This window comes from Macrobrachium rosenbergii, chromosome 2 (assembly GCF_040412425.1).
Source record: "Macrobrachium rosenbergii isolate ZJJX-2024 chromosome 2, ASM4041242v1, whole genome shotgun sequence".
NCBI lineage: Eukaryota > Metazoa > Arthropoda > Malacostraca > Decapoda > Palaemonidae > Macrobrachium > Macrobrachium rosenbergii.
The window spans coordinates 38,923,013-38,938,012 of record NC_089742.1 but is presented as its reverse complement, the minus strand read 5'-3'; the positions used below and the strand labels follow the sequence as shown (position 1 = coordinate 38,938,012).

Genomic DNA, 15,000 nt, shown 5'->3' with positions numbered 1-15,000 from the left:
CGCCCATTTACTGAAAAATAATTAAGCTTTTTCTTTCATTTGTAGCAGCCTTTATTTGTATAGTTTGTAGTTTTGACGACAGGGTAGGCTAGCCAGAGAGCAATTAATCAAATAAATAAGTAGATAAATAAATAAATAAATAAGTAGACAATATACACATGCAATCCATCCACAACACACTTTTCATCAGGTTGACCGAAGTGCCAACGCATTTAGGATCAAGTTACTCCACAGACTAAACACTTTCCATCAAGTTGGTTTATTCGCAAAACACTTTTTGATCAAATTGGTTAATTAACAACGATCTTTCGGCGAAGTTGGTCCACTTACAATGCACTTTTGATCACGTCAGGTCAATTACGGTATACTGCTAGTCAAACCAGTTCATTTACAACACATTGAAATCCTTTTAATGAAGCGGATTTCCAAAACAACTTGAATCACTTCATTGTATTACTTTTCACCGAGTCTTTTCTCTTGCAAAATATTATTATCAAGTATATTCATCAGTATCGTTCTTTTAGATGATTAATGCAGTTCAACAGCACTTTTCATCATGTTGATTCATTTACAATATATATTTTTTATTAATTAGATTCATTCCCACAATATATTGCGTCAAAATAATTGAGATATTTGATAAAATAAAATAAACCCTTAATTACAGTGATTCACTCGCAATATATTTTTATCGAAACAGTTCATTTACAAGATAATTTTTTCTTAAAATGATCCAATCACAAATTATCTGAATTTATTTTCTCGAAGTCGTTCCATTTCAATAAAAAACATTTTTGGTCACATTAGAATCAGACCGGATCATCAATCAAACAGATCCCTTAGCAACACGCTTCGGGACACGTAAGGTAATTTGCAGCGAGTTTTCCATAAAGTTGTTCCATTTGCAACACAATCCTGATCCGGCTGGATAAGGCGGAACAAATATTTCACCGAGTCGGATCATTTGCCGGCGCAATAAAAACGATCCAAAATAACCCTGTGAAGTTTCGAAAACTCTCGGAGAGAAGGAAGGGACTTTGGGACTTGATGGTATTAGAGAAAGATAAGAATAATAAGTTTAAATTGAAATCCTCGATTAATGCCGAACTTTCGTATTGTTTTAATTTGCTGTACAGTTTTAAGCAATTGTTTGTAGAAAGTAGCGCATTTGGTCTTTGTCTTGAAGTTATTTCACACTTACTTATATATATATATATATATATATATATATATATATATATATATATATATATATATATATATATATATATATATATATATATATACACAGTATATATATATATATAATATATATATATATATATATATATATTATATATATATATTATATATATATATATTTTTATATATATATATTATATATATATATATATACTTAATATATATTTATCTTATATATATATATATATATATTATATATATATATATATATATATATATATATATTATATATATATATATATATATATATATAATGTGTTATATATATATATAGGAGGGGGGTTGGAAGCCAAACATAACTGGCCATCTTGAAGACTTCCACACCACAGCCAGAATGTTATTGTTTCATTTCCCGGCACCTTACAAGTGTAAAATAGCTATGCCTACCGCTGGCCTCAGGGAGAGATACTCAAGCACTATTTGAGGACTGTTTCCTCCCACCAAAGGACAGAGAGCACGCATGAATATGCGCATATATATTTTAGCGACGCGCATATTCTTCGACCATCACAGTTTTTTATCGACAGCTTAACTGTAAAATCTTATTCGCTTATTTCACATCATTTACTTATGCCTAATTACTGAAAAATAATAACTTCCTCTACCATTTTGTAGCAGCCTTTACAGGTATTTTGAATTTGCGGCATTTACTGCAGCTTAGTCTAACCAGTCAGCAGTGAGTTCAACTGGAAAAATAAATAAGTATGGTACACTCTATCTTCCGAAATCTAGGCTGAGCAATCCACTGGCCCATAAGATATATTCCTGACCAATCCAAAAATGTCATAACTTGCTGACAGTCACGGTTGGCTGTTATTGTTTAGATTAGTAAGGCGTGGAAGGGATTATGAGGCCTGCCATTAAAATTTTCGTAAAAACTCACGCTTAACTCATTTAGTAAATAAAAATAACTAAGAACATAACCTCTTTGGACAGAGAAGTAAGTCAACGAATAAGATAGGCAGTTTATTTACCCGATACAGTGAAATAAAGTGAGTTGAATTGAAAATTTTAAAGATGATGATAACAAACATCTAACAAAGAAAGAGGCGAATATAAAGAAAACATCAAGCAATAAAAGAAAAAAGAAAAATTTTTTGTAATGAAGGAAAAGAAATCGAAGTTCGTCATGGAGAACTGAATAGGCGAGGAAAAAAGCAAATACTTCGGATGTAATCTTCCAGTGTTTCATGCAATTCATTTGAAGACTGGAATTTCCTTTCCTCTTCTGTATTTCCGGAATGATTTAAAAGTCAAGTTTGCCTACTCCTACGGAAGCCAAGCTTGCTCATGTCCCCCAGCAGTAAAAATAATGGGTATGCCTAAAAAAGCTCAAATTACGATGAAATTCTTTTAAACGAACTTAGAATATGTCTTTTATTACGATAAAATTCCTTTAAACGAACATCAGAATTTTTCTTTAATTATGATAAAATTCTTTTAAACAAACATCAGAGTTTTTCTTTAATTAAGATAAAATTCCTTTAAACAAACATCAGAATATTTCTTAAAATACGATAAAATTCTTTTAAACAAACAATATTTCTTTAATTACGATAAAATTCTTTAAACAAAATCAAAATATTTCTCAAATTACGATAAAATTCTTTTAAACAAACATCAGAATATTTCATTAATTGCGATAAAATTCTTTTAAGCAAACATCAGAATATTTCTTTAATTGCGATCAAATTCTTTTAAACAAACATCAGAATATTTCTTTAATTACGATAAAATTCTTTGAAACAAACATCAGAATATTTTTTTTAATTACAATAAAATTCTTTTCAACAAACATCGGAATTTTTCTTTAATTACGATAAAATTCCTTTAAACAAACATCAGAATACTTTTTAAATTAAATAAAATTCCTTTAAACAAACATCAGAATATTTCTTTAATTACGATGAAATTCTTTTAAACAAACCTAAGAATATTTCTTTCATTAAGATAAAATTCCTTTAAACAAACATCAGAATCTTTCTTTAATTACGATAAAATTCTTTTAAACAAACCTCAGCATATTTCTTTAATTACGATAAAATTCCTTTAAACAAACATCAGAATTTTTCTTTAATTATGATAAAATTCCTTTAAAAAAAATCTCAATATTTCTTTAATTGCGATAAAATTCCTTTAAAAGACCATCAGAATATATCTTTAATTACGATAAAATTCTTTTAAACGAGTATCAGAATTCTTATTTATGATAAAATTCTTTTAAATAAACAGAATGTTTAATTACGATAAAATTCTTTTAAACAAACATCAGAATTGTTCTTTAATTATGATAAAATTCCTTTAAACAAACATCTGAGAATTTCTTTAATTATGATAAAATTCCTTTAAACAAACATCTGAAAATTTCTTTAATTACGATAAAATTCTTTTAAACAAATATCAGAATATTTCTTAAATTACGATAAAATTCTTTTAAACAAACATCAGAATATTTCTTTAATTGCGATAACAATCCTTTAAACAAACGTCAGAATATTTCTTTACTTGTGATAAAATTCTTTTAAACAAATATCAGAATATTTCTTAAATTACGATAAAATTTTTTAAACAAACATCAGAATATTTCTTTAATTGCGATAACATTCCTTTAAACAAACATCAGAATATTTCTTTAATTGCGATAAAAATCTTTTAAACAAATATCAGAATATTTCTTAAATTACGATAAAATTCTTTTAAACAAACATCAGAATATTTCTTTAATTGCGATAACAATCCTTTAAACAAACATCAGAATATTTCTTTAATTGCGATAAAATTCTTTTAAACAAATATCAGAATATTTCTTTAATTACGATAAAGTTCTTTTAAACGAACATCATAATATTTCTGAGGAAAACATAACAATCAAACGGAATATATATGACAGCGGCGTATTCTTTTAACAGGGAAAGAGAAATTGCAATGTTTAAAAAAAAAAGTCGCAAACACATTAATATGAGAAAACGTATGATGGCTGAATCTCTGAGCTTCCCATCTCGAAAGGTTTCCTAAGTGTCCCAATAAGTATTACATGAAACCCTCAGATATTTCGTCACATAACAGCCAGTTGGGGCATTCAGTGTTAGCTAGTCACATAGTGACAAGTAATTTATGCTTAATTAAAATTTTATTAAGTAATCGATTCGAATTTCCATCATTTTTCCCAAGGCCACACTCTCACGTTTGCACAACTACGCTAATTATTATTATTATTATTATTATTATTATTATTATTATTACTATTATTATTATTATTATTATTATTATCATCATGAAAGTAGTAGTAGTAGTAGTTATATAGCACAACTTTACTAAAGTATGGAAAAATAAAGTCCGCAGTAGTATGTATGTTGCTATATACAGGAAGCTGTCGCCAACTTGATCAGTTGGCCTCGTCAGCTGAAGAGACCAACTGATCAAGTTGGCGAAAGCTTCCTGTATATAGCAACTTATATACATATTACTGCGCACTTTATTTTTCCGTTCAAGATCACGAGAAAGTGATGATATCAAATAAGACTAAAGTATATTAAGCAATTAACTGCATCACAAATCAGTCGAGGTTGAAGTGCAAACGTTCGTCAGATAACCTGGTTTTATACGTATCACATATCAATGGTTTGCTCCTGTATTGTCTTACACAACACTCGGCTTTTGATAGAAAGCAAAGGTGTAATCGCTGCCTGGAATTCCACGTGTAATTTGTTATAAAATTAAAAATAGAGAAGAAAATTAATATGTAATGGCTTGCGTTGTGTGAAAGGACACATTATAAAGTAATAATTAAGTGAAGAATAGGAAATACATTTAATAATAATAATAATAATGATAATAATAACAGCTAAGAGGATTGAGATGAAAAGGCATGTGATAAAAAAGGTCAAAATAATAGCAGCTGAAAAGGAGAAAATTTGCAATGTCACCTAACATTAAGTTGAAGGGATGATAATAATAATAATAATAATAATAATAATAATAATAATAATAATAATAATAATAATAATACCAATAATAATAATAATAATAATAGTAATAATAATAAAGAGGAGGAATATAAAATTACTTTGAATTCGTGTCAAATAACATAAGGAAAAGTATACTCAAGAGCCGACAAAAAAAAAAAAATTATAAATGACATTTAAAGCAATTTCATAATTTCTTTCACTTTGTGCAAATGAACAAAACCAAAGTAAACATCTACACCATTTAAAAGTGAACATCCTCATAAGGTCTTCATAAAAGCTTTCTTTAAAAAAAAAAAGCGGGGGGGCATTGATGACCGCAGAATTTGTAGCACCAGCCTGGTTAAAACCAAAGGGCTGAGATTGAGTCGGAAGCTATAACTTTCTACAACAAATAAAGATAAATAAAAAAAGAAATGATTAAATAAACAGCTTGTCAAAAACTTTCAGCAAACATTTGCAATTTCGTGCAAGTGACAGTCGGTCACAATGAGGCCCTTGAGTCCCCCGAGTAACAGAGCAAGCAAATCGATCGGTGTCTCCAGGAACATTTGAGACGACCCAACTCGACCTGACAACCAAGTCCGAAACACTTCAGAGACGTCGATGCAGCTCCAATTGCATTTGCAGCCCCACGTTGCAGAATTGCAGAGTTCCATATTGCGTAGGTTTCAAGGTTATATTCGGTCCCACATCCCCTTCAACTTGTAAATAAATAAAACTGGCGGACTGTTTTAAAGGTGGACGAAGCCTTTGCAGGTGGAAAATAAAATAAATGAGCTGTTGAAAAAAAATGAATGATTAAAAAAATGGTGGTAATGGAAAAATGAATGGCTGTTTATATATTAACTTATCTTCGTCGACGGAAACTGGTGATTATTTCTATAACAATTTCTGTTATTCAGTGAGGAAAGCACAAACTAAAACTGATATGTCAGTATACATAGTTTCTTGTGCATAACATCAAAATTTTCCGGAACACAAATAATATCAGACACCACACAAACAATTAGCTCTTTTCTTCCACACAAAAAAAACTTAAGCTATTGCCGTTTCCCTCTTTATGGTCGTTTATATGTTATTTCCTTGAATTCTCCTTGTTTTCTTTTACTTCTGTTTCATATTTATTTCATTCTATGAACTTTTGAATTTGCAAGTTAATGACCTTTGAGGCTTGATTATTATGCATTCTTACACGTTAATCATAACTGTAATAATAATAATTGAAGGAGAACAACTTCGCCCGCAAGATGATGAAGAACAATAGACGGGTTACCCCTTTTACCACACCCACCGTAATTACAGAAAACGGTTTTCCATCACCACAGAAAACCGTCGTGCTTGCCAATCGATTTATCACAAACTTTCCCCTTAACAACAGCTGCGGCACTCCAGAAGCCGGTCCTTTCAAACTACGCCAATTTCTTCCAAATAACGCCGTTCTGATCGCTCCAGTTTCTCGATGGTTTCCCGCTCTCGTTTCATGAAGCGAAATCCTATCAGATTCCAAGCACGGCGGTGAAAGGCAGTCCGATTGCACTAGATTTCATCATCAAATCCGCCGTTTCAAAGCCCCGTAAATGTTAAAAAGGGAGAGAGAGAGAAGGAGGGAGAAAGAGAGGGAATTGATCACGTGATGCAAATCCTCCAGCGGCGGAGGTTTCCACTGACGTGTAGGAAATCAAATCGGAAATATAATCCGGCAAGCACACACTTCGAGTCACTGTCGTCGCCACCACTGACGTCAATCGCGTCGAAAGGACGCACCAAGTCACGACCAGGCTAACGATCTTCCCTCCCGGTACCTGTGTCGAGGGAAGACAGCGTGGGCAGGATATGGAAAGAGCGGAAGGCTTGAGAGAGTGTTGCTGTCGCAGCCACGTGCGCCTAGCGACTACTGAGTGACCGTCCACGCGCCAGACGTGTAATGCCATCCCTCCCTCCCTAACTCTTCCCTATTCCTACCCTTTCTTCCCACAATGCACGGGCCATATTCCTCATCAGTCTTTATCAACGTTGCATTGATTTGCTTGCGACCACTTGCTCAGATAAGGATGAGGTACTCGGACAAGTTCGGGCAGTTGGGCTGTCTGTCTGATTTATTGAGTGTACTGCCATCCTGGAACTAACTTGGATGGATATATATATTTATATATATATATATATATATATATATATATATATATGTACATATATGTATATATACTACATATATATATATGTACTGTATATTGATTGATTGATTCAAGAATAAATTATGAAAATGATTGCAAATACTGTCTCGTTTATTCCCTGGAGTCACCTCCAATTACGGGAAGTCGCTCGACATAATTGATATACATGTATATATATATATTTGGGGCCTTCACCTTTCGCGAGTGGGCGGGCGTACTTCTATGACGCCAAATTTAGATGATTTTAAAGTGCGAGAACCTCCGTGCGAATTATAAACGCCGAAATTAGCGTATCGTGGCATTATGGCCGGGCTATCTATATATATACTCTGCAAAACATTATGTTTATTTTCCGCGAAGTCTTTATAGTTAAAGTTGCCCGTTTGTTTATCAACAGAACTGCTCCATTATTATTATTATTATTATTATTATTATTATTATTATTATTATTATTATTATTATTATTATTATTATTATTGGAGTAAAGCTCCTGAACAAATCTCTTCTTTTTTCATTTATTTTGACTTCTGCGGGTCTGGGCTACAAAAGGGTATTACATCACCCTTCCCATTTCGTGATATTCTTTTCTTTCAGTGATTCCCTTCCGTCTTTAGCCTCGTGGATTTTCTGCCTCCTTACCTCTTCTTGTTGTCTGCGGGTCTGGGCTGTACAAGGACACTAGGTTGTCCATTGGTCTTTGCATGGAAAAAAATGTATGTCGACTGCGTACGTATATCTCTACACCTGGACACTGTAAACAAATCAAAAAGCAAAGGCAAACAGGCCAGCTTATATTGCTAGCAATAACCAACTCTTTACGTGAGGTTCTTCCCCAATGCAAGCACGTCCTGATTCTGTTCTGTTCAAAAGGGCATCCTTCTCCCATCGTTCTTCATTGTTTTCGACAGTTATTGTTGGGAATTTATATCTGAATACGTACAAATTTACCCCTTGATTTCTGGGACTTCTATGAATAGGCGGATGAAAGCTTACAATACCCATAACGAGGGAAATATATATATTTTTTGCTTCTTTTGTGTGGGATCAATTTGGGCTACAATAAATTGAGAGAGCAGGTTCCATCAGCTGTATAACTGATCGCGAAAGATGACATAAGAAGGATGTCAATGTCAGTGTGTGTGTATATATTATATATATATATATATATATATATATATATATATATATATATATATATATATACATATATGTGTATATATATACATATATATGTATATATGCATACATATATACATTATATATGTACATTATATATATATGTACATATATATATATATATATATATATATATATATATATATATATATATATATATATATATATTTATGTATATATACATCTATATATATACATATATATAAAGTCCCTTTTCTTGAACCCAACTGACATTGGTATCCATTACGGGTGGGTTGACCGGTGAGTGGCAGGCCAGGTCAAACCACGAACCTTGAAAATACCAACCCATAGTTCAACACCTTTCCTCCCCAACACGGCAAAAGACGATGAAAGATCTAGGAGTTACTTATTAAAAAAGAAAATTTTCATAAATGAATGTTGAGAAAGATAGATAATGGAAGAATGAAGCGTATCTTTTATATGCATCTTAGCCATGTAAAATAAGTCTAATCCTTCGGGCCAGCCCTAGAAGAACTGTTAATCAGCTCAGTGGTCTGGTAAGACTAAGGTATACTTACTGTATATTTTGATTATATATTTCTTTTTACTCTAACATCGATAACCTACGGGTCGTGAACTCCACGTTTGACTATCGCAATATCTTGCATTAGATACGGCAGAGAAACATGTGTATTCGATATACTTGATAACGGTACTATGCAATTGCATTTTTTCATATGCCAAAAACAACGGAATGAAGTGGAAGAAATGGGCCCTTGAAGGTAAATGATAAAATCTAAATAACATCTATTTAAACCGACCATCAAAATAACAGATAAAATTAAAACAGGTCGAAAAGCATGTGTAACACTTAGCTGTGCTATAAAAGTCAGTAACATTCCCGGCGGTCTCAAACTAGGATAGAAAGAAGAGGACTACGCTTTACTAAAAATTTAAAACAAGCCCTAGTTGTCTAGTGCAAGCGGCAGGGTACACGCAAACAGTGCAATCCTGCGGCCAAACTTATGAGTTTGCGTTATGAAAACATGTCGCAATAGACGAGGACCAACGACAGAAAAAGGAGGGGGGGGGAATCTTACAGAACGATTTGCATCATCGCGTAACAAAGGCGAACGGAAAACACAGAGCGACTCCCACACATGTGCTCGAATCAATAAGCAACACAGCGACTTTATCAAGCAAATCGAGTCGCTTAAAAAAAAAAAGAAAATACTGCGGGAACAATAAATAACTGCTTTCTAGGACTTGGCGGGAGACGGAGGCCAAGGCAAGGGTGCCTCACGCCTCACTGGGACCCATAGCGCCTCTGGCCAGACTCCTAAAATTCGTAACAAGGAATGAGCTCAGGAGATTATGTATCGACTGCAACTGTCATTCACGGGTGGTCACCCTTCCGAGTAATTACCAGGCTTAATGTGGCTTAACTTCGGGTATTCTAATTTTGTTTTCTTAGCCAGAAAACATAGTAATGTTTCTTTACCAAAATCAGAGAGATGTGACTCGTATTATCGTGAGTCAAAGGAACTAGATTCTGTGCTTGGAGTCGATTTCGTGAATTATAGATATATTTCTTGTATTTTAACGAGACTTGTCTGTACTATACTGGTCATGACATTCATGAGATTCAAGTAACTAGTGTTCATGATAATAGAAATGGTGCTTGTGCTTGTAGAAGTAAACATATCCGTTATGGTTCCATTCTGGTTGGCTCTAATGCTACCATTTTAAGGGAGCTTTGGCATTTTAACGCAACTTCTCAATAAACATAAACTTTTTGCTAATACACACACACACCATATATATGTGTGTGTTTGTGTACACACACATATTATATATACATATATGTATATATATATATATGAGTGTGTGTTGTGTGTGTGCGTGCGTGCGTGTGTTTGTGCGTATGTGTACGTGTACGCACGTGTGGCAGCGTGAAATCTTAAAGTGCATATGTGCCTGCATGTATACGAGTATAAGCTTAAAAACAGGCATGAATATATATCTACACATGTCTACTTAATTATGAAGATATTTGTATGAGCGACACGCAAACACGCATATATCACATCCAAAACCAATCTCCTAGCACATCTTATATGACAGTCAGCTACGAGTTCAATAAGGTAAGGCACAGCGGCGCCAAGAACTCTACGGACTCAACACGCCTCGAATGGTAATTGGTCGAACAGGTGTCACCTCCCCGCTCACGGGGTACCTGGATTGCAATGAAGCGGGTTGCGGGTGGGGACATGTAGTGGTGGCGGAGAGGGTGAGAGAGGGAGGGTCATTGACAGACTGCGTAATTCAAAGAGGGTAAGGTAAGGTAAGGGAAAGTGTCAAGACAAGATGAAGAGGTCTCGTTGGGAATTGTAGAATATATTTTATGTAATGTATAGTAGAGGAAGTGGCTGAGGATTTGAAGTTAGATCTCGTAACAGTAGGCGACGGACGTAGCCACTAAACTAGAAAGGCTGTACACACACACACACACACACATATATATATATATATATATATATATATATATATATATATATATATATATATATATATATATATATATATATATATATATATATATATATATATATATATATGTATGTATGTATATATACATATATATACTATATATATAATATATATATATATATATATATATATATATATATATATATATATATATATACATGGTCTCATTTACAAAAAGTGTGTATATGGCTATTTATATCTTCATATATATAAAATGTATATGTGTGTATGGATGTGTTTCTCGTTTGAGAGTGGTTGTATGTGTGTGTGTCTTTCTTGCAGTCTTCTTCAATTTATCTTTCGTTATAAAGTAAACTGACAGAAAAAAAAATTTACATAATTTCACCTCCCTCTATTACGTATATTAATGAAATATTTCAATTATTCTGCAGACTGGAGAGAGAGAGGGAAACTAGCCTCACTCAGTGTTTATTGCCATCTCTCTCTCTCTCTCTCTCTCTCTCTCTCTCTCTCTCATTGCTCCAGCTTTAATGTATGAAATCTATTATTACTTCACAGTATCTCATGAAATCATCAAGCATACGTGTAATGGAATTTGATTACGGCATCGACCAATTCGTTTAAAATTATGAAGATAAATGTACATATCTCACCTTATTACCCGTGTCATTAAACACCAAATAGTGAAACTTGCAATGCACAAAATACTTTAATCCAACAGATTACCTGTTGTTAGTTAAAACCTCCACAAAAAGCTTATATTTCCCAAGCATTTGAGTCATCCGCACGTACCGCAAAATTTCGGGGAATCTCTCCATTTCACATTTTCCTTAACCCTCTCCAGGATTTCCTTTATTTCGGAGTCAGACTCTTCATACATTTGCGTCAACCATTTGCATATGTCCCCAAAATTTCGGGAAGTTCTCAGTCACGCATTTTAGTCGTACATTCCAGGGTTTATTTATTTATTTTTTTAATTTCCTTCCTAGGTAATCAAGATATATCGGCCGCATCCTTTTGAGGTATTGTTTCTATAATTCAAAAGTGGGAACGTATGCTAAAATTCAGTTTCTATACCGTAAATTATTCAGTGAGTCAAGCAGTATTGTATCTGGTCAGTACTTGGATAGGTGACCGATAATGACAGCCAGACGCTGTTGGTATATATAATTTATATAAGCCTGAAATTCACCGTAACCGTTTGGTGTAAGTAGTAACGGGTCACAATGAGGTCACAAAAGACAACAGAACGAGCGAGCGAGCGAGCGAGTGTGTTTGCTGTAGGTCTCTTCTTCTTGATATTCCTGCAGTGCGGCATCACGGAGGAGATGTTTGGATGCTGCCAAATGATGCTTCCCGTGTTTTCTTCAGTCTGCCTCTTATTAACCCCCTCCCTCCAAGCCCCTTTCCACTTACGTCCCACTTCTCTCTTCTTCCCCTTCTCTGCGTCTCTTTGTTGCGTTGTTGCTCCTGTCTTTTATTCCCCTGACTTGGAATTCGTGAATTCGCGAGCTGCGTGAATCAATATGTCTTCCTGAGATTTTTTACTTCGTTTGATTTAAATGTCAATAACGAATGTCTCCTTCTTTGGTCTGTGATCGACTGCCTTTGCGATAATGTTGTATCATTGGCTGGAATATTTATGAACGGCGCTCAAGGACGAGGAATTGCCTGGCTAAGGGCTGTGAACCCACCAAGAGTGGAACCATCTCGTACATGGATAATGAGACTTGTTTACAAGATAATGACCTGCAATGCATTACTGCCCTAATGATATTCTCCTTGCATTTTGATAGATTTGGATCTATTTATTAATTTATTAATCTACTGTTTCTTTTTAATAAGTGAGATTTCTTTCTGTGTTTCCCTTTACCTTCTCCTCTTCCTAATGAACACCAGATTCTTTGAGAAAGCCAATCTCAAGTCAATGGCCTGTGAAACTTGTTCCATACGAATAGGATTCATCTTTTTGAATAATAATAATAATATAATAATAATAATAATAATAATAATAATAATAATAATAATAATAATGATAATTTTACTCTTGTGATATGCCGTAAATTAAAACGATAGTATTCCTGTCTCCGCATGGTGTGAAATTCACCAAATTTAAAATCTGCAGCGCCATAAAATTAAGAATTTTTTTCAGATCTGTGGAGAACAAACGACACACACATACATACAGGCATAGGAACAGTGTTTTTTTAATGGTTGAATCATGTAGGGAGGATGGAGGAAGATATAGGGGGGATAAGCGTATAGTCTGGAAGTGTTGGGAGGAAAGGGGAGAGGAATAAGTGAAAAGAGCTAGTCAGGTGGAGTGAATATGTCTACAGAAAAGGGCTTCCATATCCGGAGGAAAAAGTGCTTGAAAGATAGAAGTGGCTGACGCAGAGGGGAAGCCGTCCACAGGTGAAGCTAGCTTTAGCTGTTTTCTCAAAGGTCAGGCTGACTCAATATTACAATCCGAGGTTACCTTAATGGCTTTCCGGTCTCTCGTCAGCCATTGCGAGTTGAACCAAAATCAACCGAGACTTGTTTCAAAATTCTTTAACGATTTTCTTTTTTACACGTCAGAGTCGTTCGCACTGTATAACAGTGCCTCCCTACTTGGAATAATCACGATTACATAAGCTTCCATTTACGTTAAAGTCGCATCACTAAAATCAACAATTTTCTCCACAAAGCTCTCATGAAACCAGACACTGAAATACACCGATATTTCGTAGCCACATCAAAGGTACCCGCGGAGAAAAGTTTGTTCGTATGAAACCTTATTTTAATCAAATAAATCATTATGTCAGTGTCGGGTCTTGGTTATAACATTAAAGCTGAACCATTCCTCTTCATGCTGAAGTTCGTCTAGAGGCCGAGCATAATGAATTAGGTCGGGAAGACACGAAACATGTAATTACGAACGTGGCTTCAGATAATAGGCCCAGATGATGGTTATTGGACATGGAATGCATACACAAACAACACACACATACATATATGTATATATATATAATGTGTGTATATGTATGTATATATATATATATATATATATATATATATATATATATATATATATATATATTAGTATATGTATATATATATATATATATATATATATATATATATATATATATATATATATATATATATATATGGTTACTCTATATATATCTGAAAGTTAAATGTCATATAAATCAGTCAAAATGAGAACGGAAGAGCGTCATATTTCTGTTGGTATCGCCATCCCTTTACGTGCAATAAAGTGCGGAAGCGGATTAAGATAAAACCAAAAATAATAATACGGAAGTAAAACGCTTTCTTTAATTCTGCGCATTTCATTCTTCTCCTTACCATTTTTAGCAGATTTTTAAATTTTAACAGCTCTCTCTCTCTCTCTCTCTCTCTCTCTCTCTCTCTCTCTCTCTCTCTCTCTCCCTCTATGTGTATATATATATATATATATATATATATATATATATATATATATATATATATATATATATATATATTTATAGATATGTATATATGTTTTATATATATACATATATATATATATATATATATATATATATATATATATATATATATATATATATATATATATATATATATATATATCACTGTATATCCTTTACCCACTGGAGAAATGACTCAAGAAAGTGTCAACCATCTGGTTCTCTCAACTACCAAAAACAGTCGGCTACCATATACATAATTCACTGTTTCGTTCAACAGAAGCATGATGGATTTTTCACTGTAATTTTAGGCAAGAATGGTCCATCTACTCATACACACGAATTTTATAATGTGCAATAGTTATAACAACACAAAAAACTGATAACAGAGGGAAGGAAAATTTTCTTGACAAACACAAAGCACGAGTACTCTGATTAGCATATCTTCCACATAAATCCTCAAAGAATCCTTAAGATCCTATTCTTGAAGGTAATTTATTCAAATTTTAACTGAAC

At 33.4% G+C, this 15,000-nt stretch overlaps 2 protein-coding genes across 2 annotated transcripts in view; one reads left to right on the top strand and one right to left on the bottom strand.

Annotated features, from left to right (window-relative positions):
- The window catches only part of LOC136845292 (uncharacterized), a 17,733-nt gene extending 10,638 nt beyond the window's left edge, over nucleotides 1-7,095 (bottom strand). Inside the window, exon 1 of the mRNA XM_067115475.1 lies at nucleotides 7,013-7,095. The gene's annotated coding sequence lies outside the window, so the exon portion shown is untranslated. The remainder of the gene's footprint in view (nucleotides 1-7,012) is intronic.
- LOC136845267 (protein toll-like) overlaps nucleotides 1-15,000 on the top strand; it is a 98,912-nt gene that overhangs the window by 12,559 nt on the left and 71,353 nt on the right. The window lies entirely within an intron of this gene.